Here is an 11,077-nt window from a genome sequence, read left to right as displayed (position 1 = left end):
TCAGACACTTAACACTCCCTAGCTGGGTGACCTGGGGCAAGCCATTTAATCCCAGTTGCCTCAGGGGAAATATATATATATATACACACACACATATATGTGCTGATTTAGGTATTCCTAGACCCCTTGCAGTATCAATCAACCAATATTTATTAAGGCCCTATTATGTGCGGGGCAACGCAAGTCCCAAGTCCTAGGGGTACAAAAGAAGCCGCAAAAGGCAGCCCTTGTTCTCAAAAAGCTCACAATCAAATAGGAGATTCAATGTTTTCTTCAGGTTGGGCGCCACTATTTAAAGCCACTTCCTAAGACTCTATTCCTTTAATAACCTCCCTTGAATTAACCTCTGTTCTAATGGTTAATTCCCCCCATTGACTCTTGTGGCCGCTTCTATGAGGCCATCAGAGGATTCAGACCCAAGCCCACACTTAGCTACTCGGCAGCCATGGGACCCTGGGAGGCTGCCATATTTACCTCTCTCAAAAACCGAGCACGCTGTTCCTTTGCCTTTACATCGCGGGGACGCCGTGAGGGATGCTCCGACCTCCGACTCAGTATCTCCATCAAACCCCTCTTTCCAGCTTCCCCGTTCCCTCGAGGGCGCCATCACCCGGCCTCGGACCCTTGGGGTCTTCCGCAGCCCCTCCCCCCCCTCACGTGCATCCCGCGGTCACGTCGTGTCCGTGTCCCCTTCTCTCCCGTGACACCGACCAGCCTGGTGCCAGCTCTTACTTCTGGGTTACTTTGACGGGCCTCTGGTTCATCTCTCTCACTCGGTCTGTCTCCGACCCATCCTCCACTGGGTTTTTCCCCGGGTTTGCTCCCCCAAAAACCCAAAAAGAAAAACCCGGAGGGGAAGGGGTTTAAGGGGGAGAATTCGAAGCGCCCATATGTTTGGCTGAAAAGCCCGACCACCGGGCTTTTGTTTTAAGATCGGTGGAGAAGCCCAGGGGTTTTTGGGTTTTCTTTCCCCTTCCCTGCCCCCGGGTTTACTTTCCAGTTTGCCGCCCCCCCCGGGGCGGTGCCCCGCCCATTTCCTGGGAGGGCCCCAATCCCCGTTTCAGCTCCCAGCCCCCCGGGATGCAAGATCCCCTGGGTCCGGGGCCTCTCCGTGGGATCTTGTGACAAAGCCGTTTTAGGCCAGGAAACGGGGAGGGTGGGGGCTGGGGTTCCCCCTTTTAATGGCCTTTCAGGGGGGGGAGAGGGGCGGAGCCCCCTTCTTGCTGCGGGTCTGGCCCAGGCTGGGGGTCTGGCAGCGGAGTCGGGGGCTGCGAAGTGAGGGTTCGCGCCTCTGTTCTACACGCCTCTGTACGAGGGTCACATAAAGGCGATGGGGAAAGCCCGAGAGGCCCCGATTCACGCGACAGGAGGCGGGCCTTGGGATCAAGAACCAACAAACATGAAACCCCTCTAAGAGAGCAGGCGGCGTATTAGGCCCCTCTAAGAGAGCGGGCGGCGTATTGGGCTCTGAGAGAGAGAGCAGCTTGGAGCAGAGATTGTCGTCCGCGGGGGGGGGGACGGCCCGCGAAATAAGGCTCCTTCCGCGCCCCCACCCCCGCCCGCGCCCCCTCCCCCGCCCCCGCCCGCGCCCCCGCCCCCGCCCGCGCCCCCGCCCCCGCCCGCGCCCCCTCCCGGGCGTTTCTGGGACCGCGACAAAACTGAAGCCTTTGCCAGGAAGGGGGAGCCGTGAGATCGCTCTGCTTTCCCGAGCCAGGGACAGTTCTGCCTTCTCTCCGACAGAGGGCAGTGTTTAGTCTCCTATCGCGTCAGGCTCCAAAATGAATAAATCAATGGCGCTTTTAGTGGCAGGGAGAATGTTAATCGCCGCGAAGGCCCGAAAGGCCGCGTCGGCGTCTCCACCGCAAGCGCCGCTTCCCGGAGCTTCAGGATAACCCGGCCGCAAAAACAGGCCTCGCGCCGGGCTCGGCCGGGCCGGGAGGCGGCGCGCGTTCGTTGCTGTTATGACTAAAGATCCTGCCTTCCATCCCGTTCATAATGAGCTCCTCAAAGCGACCCCCAGGGCACCCGAAGCCCCGCGCACACGGCCCCCCCCCCCCCCCCCGCGGCTGCCGACTCCTATTGGCCGAGCCAGCCCGGGCACCCAATGCCCCCCGCGCACGCCCTGAGCCCCGGCCGCGGAGCATGCCGGGAAGGTTCTGCAGCGGGGCAGGGAGAGCCGCCCGTGCCCAGGAGTTATTCATTCATCTAGCCAGCATTTATTAGGAGCTTACTGTATACCAGGCACCTTGTTAAACAACAACAACAAACCCCAACAGTCCCTGCCCACAAGGGGGCGGCGGGAGGGCCGTGAGCCAGGGTCAGAAAGCCCCGGGCTGGGACCGGGTATCGGCGGGGTTAGTCACCCCTGACACCCTAAGGAAGGCGCGGAAAGTGCCCTGAAGGCGGCCGGTGCTTAGTGGTTAACGCCTGGAATAAGGAAGCCCTGGGTTCTAAAGTGGATTGGGTGACGGAGCCTGCCTCAGTTTCCCCATCTGTAAAATGGGCTGCGGGGCGGTATGGGAGAACATCTGGGGTCAGGGGGACCCGAGTTCGGATTCTGCCTCAGCTACTCACTAGCTGTGAGAACCTGGGCGACCCCTTAACCTCTGTTTGCCCTTGTCCCCTGGAGAAGGAAACGCAAATGGCTCCAGGACCTTTGCCAAGAAAACCCCAAACGGGGACATAAAGAGCCTGAGAGACTCAAACAACAAAGCAAAAGGTGTTTTCCGATCGCCAGAGCCTGGGAAACTGAAGGCGCTTCCCCCTGCAAGCGGGGCCGGGAAGATGTCCCAGGGGTCTTGTATAGAAAAGGCATTGAAACAGTTTTGTGAATTGGCCTGAATGTGGTGGAAGCAATTCCTGCTGAGCGCTGGGAGGAGGTTGGACTGAGGGACCCTAAGTGACCTCCCTGCTCCAAGCCTTCCTCATCTTTAGACTTAGCAAGGAGGACCTTGGGGAGCAGCATGTTAGTGAGCAGGACCTTAGAGAGCAGGACCTTGGGGAGCAGGACCTTAGAGAGCAGGACCTTAGAGAGCAGGACCTTAGAGAGCAGGACCTTGGGGAGCAGGACCTTAGAGAGCAGGACCTTAGAGAGCAGGGCCTTAGCGAGCAGGACCTTAGCAAGCAGGACCTTACCAAGCAGGGCCTTAGAGAGCAGGACCTTAGAGAGCAGGACCTTAGAGAGCAGGGCCTTAGCGAGCAGGACCTTAGCAAGCAGGACCTTACCAAGCAGGGCCTTAGAGAGCAGGACCTTAGAGAGCAGGACCTTAGAGAGCAGGGCCTTAGGGAGCAGGACCTTAGTGAGCAGGACCTTAGCGAGCAGGCCCTTAGTGAGCAGGCCCTTAGTGAGCAGGGGCCCCAGGAGCAGGACCTTTAGCAAGCAGGACCTCCGCAGGGCCTTAGAGAGCAGGACCTTAAGAGCAGGACCAGAGAGCAGGGCCAGAGAGCAGGACCAGAGAGAGGACCTTGGGGAGCAGGGACCCTTAGAGAGCAGGACCGAGGCAGGGCCACGAGCAGGACCCAAAGCAGGGACCACCGAGGCCTGAGAGCAGGGACCTTAGGGCAGGGACCGAGACAGGACCAGAGAGGGGCCGGGGCGGACCTTGAAAGGACCCTTGGGGAGCAGGGACCTTAGAGAGCAGGACCAGAGAGCAGGGCCTTGAGAGGGACCTTTAGAAGCAGGACCTACCAAGGGGCCTTAGAGAGGGACCTAGAGAGCAGGACCAGAGGAAGGGGGCCTTAGGGAGCAGGACCAGTGAGGGAACCTTGCAGCACCCAGTGAGATCTCAGGAGCAGGACTGCTGTTTTGGTTATTTGCTTGATATGTTTTGGGGCTGCGGTTTTAGTCTCAGATCCCTAGTCAGCAGCACCCAGAACTCTGGGATTGAATGATAAAATAGAAATCCCGCCCATCTGGCGCTTGTTTGATTGATAAAAGGAAGGCTTTGGGCCCCCATTACAGGGGGAGAAAAGGCCACTCTTGTTTTCCACCTCTGAGGGCTGGAATCCAGTCTTTCAAAAGTCCCCAACCCTTTTTTCTCTCTTCCATTTCCCGGTATGTACAAGGGCAGGGCAAACACTCCGCTCCAGGCTGTGATGGCTTAATTGACGGCTCCAAAGTGCTCTGGAAAGCTAGAAAATGACCTCCTGTTAAGTTAATGGCATCACACTCACTTCCCTGGGAGGCCGGGTCAGGAGAAATGGACAGCTGAAAACTGGGACTCTCCCTGGAGGGCGACTTCTGTCTGTTTTAGTTACGCCCTTCTCCGCTGCCAGCCTCCATCACCCACCCCCTGTCGGGTCTAGTTCTGGCAAATACGGCCACTCTGCCAACTCAGACCGGGAGGCCCCGGGACGCAGAGCAAAACCAGCCGGGTGACGGGCGTTTATTAAGCACCTACGGTGTGCCGGGCCTTGTGCCGAGAGCTGGGGGTGCGAAGGGTGACAAAAGCCCGGTCCCTGCCCCAAGGAGCTCGTATTCTAGTTGGGGGGGGGGGGCAGTAGGCAAATAATCAGGTAATACCTGAGATATACAGACGAGCTGGGGGGTCATCTCAGGGAGCTTCCCAAGGGGAGCCAGGACAGGTGGGGAAAGGGGGCGGACAGAGGAAAAGGGAATGGCCTGTTTGAGTAACAGCAGGAGCTCCATTTTCACTTGGGGAGTAAAGTGTGAGACTGGACAGGACAGAGTGAATTAGGAGGTGGAGGGCCTGTCACCCCGGCCTCCTTTCCTCCTCTGTGCAATGAAGGGATTATACTGGAACAACCTTTAGGATCCTTTCTGAAAATGACCCCAAGTCCCAGGAGTTCCCAGAAGTCATTCTTGTCATCTTCTAGTCTTGTCTGGCTCCTTCTATCAGCCAATCAACAAGCACCTTTCAAGCACTTACTATAAATTCAAAGACAAAGGTAAAAATGCATTTTCTCAAGGAACTTATAATCTTTAGGAGACAACATGATAAATCACTATATATTATATATTTTTATATAAAATATATAGTGATTTATCAGGTGGAGATTATACACACACACACACGCACACATATAATCTCCACCTTCCAAAAAATAAATATAATTTGGGGAGGAAGGAGCTGGGGCCTAAGAAAGACTTGCCATGGAAGGTACATTCGAGTTGAATCTTGAATCAATTCTGAGAGGATCCTAAGAGAATTCTAGACCTGGGGGGAGCCTGCAGAAAGACAGGGGCTGGCGTGTCGTGTGGAAGAAATGGCAAGAGAGCCAGGCTGGACCATCCGGTGAGGGAGCGGAAGGAAGCGTGATGAGGCTGAAAAAGCAGGCTGAGATCGGGAGGCCCGGAGCATCAAATGCCCCCTCAGACACTCCTCCCATCCCAGCCTCTTCGTTAGCAGAGGTTTGGGTTTCCAGATGTGGTACCTTGCGTGTAACAGAAAAATATGACTGAGCTGAACAATTTTTGAAAAAGAATTCTTTGTTCTAAGGGAGGGCTCGCTCGGGAATGGGGACAAAGAGGGTTAGAGGGGAAATTTAGGCGATGTCGAAACAAGCCATACCAACGGTTTTTTAAATGCCCAGATGAGAAGCTTTTATTTCGTTTAGGAGCACTAGGACTATTGAGTAGGAGAATCACACGGTCCAATCCGCCTGTGAGCAGAATCACCGCGACAGCTATTTAGCTGTCAATATGAACCTATTTAGGATCGATTAGACCAGGGAGAGACTTGAGGCAGGAGGTTATAGCAGGTTACAAGGGTCTAAACTAGGCCCGAGGCTGCGTGAGCAGAGAGGAGCAGAGCGGAGAGGTAGGTGAAGGTAGAAATGGCAGTTTGGCTCCTGGTTGGAAGGGCCCGAGGGAGGGCAGTTTTGAGTCTGTTGAGCGAGAGATGACCGTGAGTTATCTACCCCAAATGTCTACCTGGTGGGGAGGTTCAGGAGACCAGAGAGATGGAGCCGCCTCCATTGGGATGAGAATTAAGCCCAGGGAAGTGGTGATAGAGTCAGGAGAGCAAAGTCTGGAGGAAGCCCCACAGTGGGAGCGCAGCAGGTGGATGAGGAATCAGTAAAGGAGATAACTGAGGGAGGGTCAGATCGGGAAGAGGGGAACCACAAGGAGCAGAGTGCCAAACACCTGGAGAAGGAGGACTGAGAGTTAAAAGCTGCCGAGGAAGAAGAGATCATTCATTACTGTGGAGACTAGTCAGTCAACAAACATTTACAAAGCACCTACTAGGCGCTAAGCACTGGGTAGGAGGGCTCCCAGGAGCTCAAAATCGAATGGGGTAGAGAAGCTATAAACAGGACAGATGGGAAATGACAGACAGAAGAATCAAGGACAGAATTGTGAAAGGCCTCTTATAGAATGGGGGATTTTGGCTGGGACCTGAAGGAGCCTGGGAGGCCAGTTTCAATTGAGTGAAGAGGCCTTTGGACCACGGGGAATCTCTTTTGGAAATTCTTTAGATAAAGACACTCCTTCTGTCCTTGGCCCAAACAAATCATTAATCTTGCCTGTCCTCGTACAAAAGTAGGGAGGAAAAACCCCAAGTGGAAAGAGAGAGGAAAGCAGGGATGCTGGATTTGGGGTCTTGAATCCTGCCTTTGGCACTTGTAACCTTACACACTCCTCTGTCCCTCAGTTTCCTGTCAGAGGAATGACCCTGGAGGTCTGGCCACCGGGCCCAGATGGCTGTGGAGAAGAAAGCCCTCCCTCCCTCGCACGTCATGGCGTCACCTCCCCGATGTCATGGTCAAGAACGAAGGACAAGCCTCGACGTGCTACTGTGCCAGTTTTGTGCCAGTTTTATGATGACATTTGTGGGAAGGACTATGGTGGGATGGGATAGTTCAGTTCAGACCTGGGAGAAGTAACAAAGGGGGCTCAATGGCCATTGGAAGCACAAGGAAATCTGTGCCCTCTGAGAGGACAAAGGGGGAGTGGTGAGTGTGAGCACATTCCTGGGAGTGGATCCTGGGAGAGGCTGGAATCTGGAAGTCCAGCCCCCTCGGCCTGCAGAGAACGTCCTTCAGCCCCAGGAATCTCCCCAAGTGGAACGGACTTTCTGCCTCAGTTCACCAGAGGGGTCTGCAGTTTGACCCAGGAGCGTGGGGCTGGAAGCTGTTTCTGGTTCCCAGAAGTGTGGGTAAATCACTGACTTATTTAACCTGATGGCTCCGTTTCCCATCCAACACTGCACATAAAATGGGCGGCAAAGGGAACCCGGGACTCTCCCGGGGCCTTTTGGACAGAGCCTTCAATCCTCAGGGACCCCCTGATGAAAGAGCCCCCTAAGAACACGCTGGTCTATTTTTAAAAACTTGTCTGTGTTGCTGGGTTTGGGGGCAGTGAGGATACAGATTCAGTGCCTGTGAGTGCAAGGCAAGCGGTCCTGGGGTGAAAAGGAGTGGAAATGGGGGTGAGGCGGACACCTTTGGTGGCTGCTGTCCTGATGGAAGGGGCCCGTGCCCCAGACCCGGGTTACCCGATGCCCTCTCTAAAAATCTCGAGCTTTGTGAGAGCTCAGGTCTATGTGGTGCTTTAAGGTCCGAGGGCTTTGCTGATTTCCCATTTGGTCTATTACGGGCATTCTCCTGATTGTCCTGATTTTTACCCAACATGTCCTTACAGTTATTAGGGAGAGGGTAAGCCAGCATGGACCCGCCGGCCTCCTGCAGTCCTCACAACCACCCTGCTATTATTACCCCAGTTTACTGAAGGGCAGGAGGCTTGGCGATTTACCTGGGATCACACATAAGTGTCCAAGGCTAGATTTGAACTATGGACATTAAGTCTTCCTTACTCCGAGCTGGTGCTCAGTGCACTCTGCCAGTTGCCCTGGAAGTCTCCATATTAAACCTTAATAAAAAAATAAAAGTCTGGGGCAGCTGGGTGGGGCAGTGGGTAGTGCACCATTCCTGAAGTCAGGAGGCCCTGAGTTCAAATCTGGGATCAGACACTTAACACTTTCTAGCTGGGTGACCCTGGGCAAGTCACTTAATCCCAATTGTCTCCGGGGAGGGAATTTTAAAGCAAAAAATTAAAAATAGTAAAAGTCCTTCCACTAATTGATGACAAGCAGGTAGTGCATTAATAGTTGCAAAACCCTTTTACAAATGTTATCTCATTTGGACCTTACAACAATTCTGGGAGCTAAGTGCTATTAATTATTCCCAATTAAATATCCCCAATATACATTATGTGTGTGTGTGTGTATTTGAGGAAACTGAGGCAGGCAGAAATTAATGATTGGCCCAGGGTCCCATAGCTATTAATTGTTTAAGGCTGGATTTGAGCTCCCTGAGCCCAGGACCAGCTCTCTACCCCCTAAGCTGTGCTTTTCCCAGTAGCGGAGTCCCTTCCTCTCTTTAACCCCCAAGACTGAGCCGGGCCCTTTCTCGGTGTGAATCTGGCTCCTGGCCAGCCTTGGTGGATGTGACCTTTCCATAAAACAAACAAACAAACAAGGACAACCCTTATCTTCGGGATCCTGCCCGGCTTTCCCGTTTCCCCCCTTTGTGTTCCCGGCCGCGTGACCTCTGGGTCGGCTGCTGCCATTCCTGGAGACGAGGACATGCAGGGCATTTGGGGTCACAGAAAGGAGGGTGATGGAGGATCCCGGCCCCGACCGTTCCCGCGGCGGCCCTGGCCGGGATTGCTGGGGACAGACTGTGGGCCCGGCTCTGGGAGCTCCTGCGCCCGGGCTTTCCATCCCCACGTCCAGGGAGCAGAACAGAGCCAAAGAACCGCGGCCATTGAGGAAGACGTTCAGCTTCTGGCTCTCTGCCCGGAACAGGGAGCGGGAGGCCCGGCGGCCTGTCCCCCGGAGCTCGCCAGGACCCAGCCTCCAAGAGCAGGATCTCCCTTCGCTGGATTCAGACTGCAGGCTTTGTTCGCAGAGAACAGGAGGAACTGGGAACGAAAGGCGCTGACATGTTTCTAGGAAAAACACTTTGTCCCGGCCCCTGAGCAGGTCTTCAAGGCTTTATAAACACTGATCAACTCTTCCTGAAACCCAGAATGCCGCGTGGGGGTGGGGCATTTCCTCTCAAAAAGAAGTTCACCTTTTGCTTTTGCCTTTTGTTTTTACTCCACAGTAATTTCCTAACATGGTTTACTCCCTGCCTTTTACACACACACACACACACACACACACACACACAGTGTGAACTTCCCCTTGTACCAAAAAAAGCCCCAAATAATGGTTAAGCAAAACCAACTAATGTATTGTCCCTATCTTACTGTACATGCAGCATTTAGCATCCATAGTCCCCCACCTCTCAAAGGAAAGGAGGGACGTTGTATTTCTTCTTCACAAATAAACTAAGAAAACATCACATCATATTTAATATTTGCCTCCCGAGAGACCACCACAGTGCCTTATGAATAGTAGTTGCATGTACTTTAACATATTTAACCTGTATTGGTCAACCTGCCATCGGGGAAGGGTCGGGAGAAGGAGGGAAAAACTGGAACAAAAGGTTGGCAATTGTCAAGGCTGAAAAATTACCCTGCACATAACTTGTAAATAAAAAGCTCTAATAAGAAAAAAAAAAAAGAAACGAATGACAAACTATAACAAAAAAATAAGTAAATAATGTTTGCTCCATAGGTATTTCTATAATTAAATCAAGCAAAAATGAGACTTTTCCATGGTCATGAAAAGCCAGTGACCTCACAAAGTCATATTACATTATATATATATCAAACACTTATGATATATAATTGCATTACGTATCAGTTACAATCTGAGTTATATATTTGAGCCACATTTCTTTCTCGTCAATAAATTTCTTCCTGGTTAGAAAACTTCACATTAAGCCCCTTCCCCCAGATCCCTCAGCACTGTAGTGCAGTGGTTTGGACACTTTGTTCCCAGTCTCTTTATTCTATTGAAAGTTATGGAGGATCGGTCCAGAGAGCTTTGGTTTCTGTGCATTATATTTATAAAAACCGACCATACTAGGAACAGAAACTCATCTTGGATTTGTGAACTCTCTCGCGGGTTTCGGGCTGCCTCGGGCCTCTCTGGACCACGCTCTGAGAGCCACTGCTATCGTGCTTCCCTCTGTAGATGGTGGTTCCTGCACGTGGGAAAGGGCCGAGGAGAACGGCTCCCAGAATTCAGCGTCCCCTGTGCCTGTTGGCAGGTGGCAGACGTTGCCCAGACCCCATCTCCAAGGAGGATGTGCGTTGGGCGCAGAGATGGCGTCCTAAGGCCAGGGCTTGGAATCCTGGGAAGGCTTGGAATGCTGGGAAGGCTTCGGAGGGGGGAGGTTTCCAGAGGAAGTGAGCAGGGCCTGGGGAGGGGGGTGGCCAGAGAGCCACTCTCCTGGATGGACTCAGGACTGGGCCTAGGAGAGAATGGCTGACTCCGCCACGGGGGAACAGCAAATGTCCAGTTACCCCCATTAGATTTCTGGGGAGCACAGCGGCCGGGGTTACTGGGGAGCACGTGGCCCCCACTCCCCTTGGACTTGCGCTCAGGCTTGCCGGGGTTCAGCCGACCCCTGCAGGTCCCTGAGGATCTGCTCCCGGGTCGGTGGGGTGGGGAGGGTGACCCACCAGCCCGGGGCCTGCTCAGGAGCAGTTGCCCCCCTCCGAAAGGGAAAGTCCCTGAGGTCTCTCCTGCTGCCCAAGTGGGTGAGCGCTGTCTAGCCTTCTCCCAGCTTCGGGGGGAGGGGGGAGAGGGTCGCTCCTGTCACCCCCTGGGCTCTGGGGGCCGCGCACCCACGTCCTGGCCGGCGCACCTGGGGGGGGGGGGGCGGAGCTCTCTGGCGGCTGCTCACCCTTGGGGCGGCTCAGGGCAGGCCCAGGGCCCGGAGGCCGCCTTCCCGAGCCTAAGTTTGGTTTGAGACTCTCACTAGCTCTGGTCCTGTGGAGGGAACTGGAGGAGGAAGGGGCAAACTGCCCCCCCCCCCCCAGGGAATCAGAAGCTTCGGGGAGCCGAGAGCCGGAGGATCCCCGAGCCCCCACCGGGCTCTCGGTCAGAAGCCGCAGGAGGATCCACCCTGGGCTGCGGGCAGCCGGGGGCCCTGAGGCGGGGGGGGGGGGGGGGGGGGGGGGCGTCCGGCGCAGCTGCCCGGCCAAGAGGCTCATGGGTAA

Source organism: Sarcophilus harrisii, chromosome 5 (assembly GCF_902635505.1).
Source record: "Sarcophilus harrisii chromosome 5, mSarHar1.11, whole genome shotgun sequence".
NCBI lineage: Eukaryota > Metazoa > Chordata > Mammalia > Dasyuromorphia > Dasyuridae > Sarcophilus > Sarcophilus harrisii.
The sequence above is the reverse complement of the archived record's forward strand: the minus strand, read 5'-3'. Positions refer to the sequence as shown.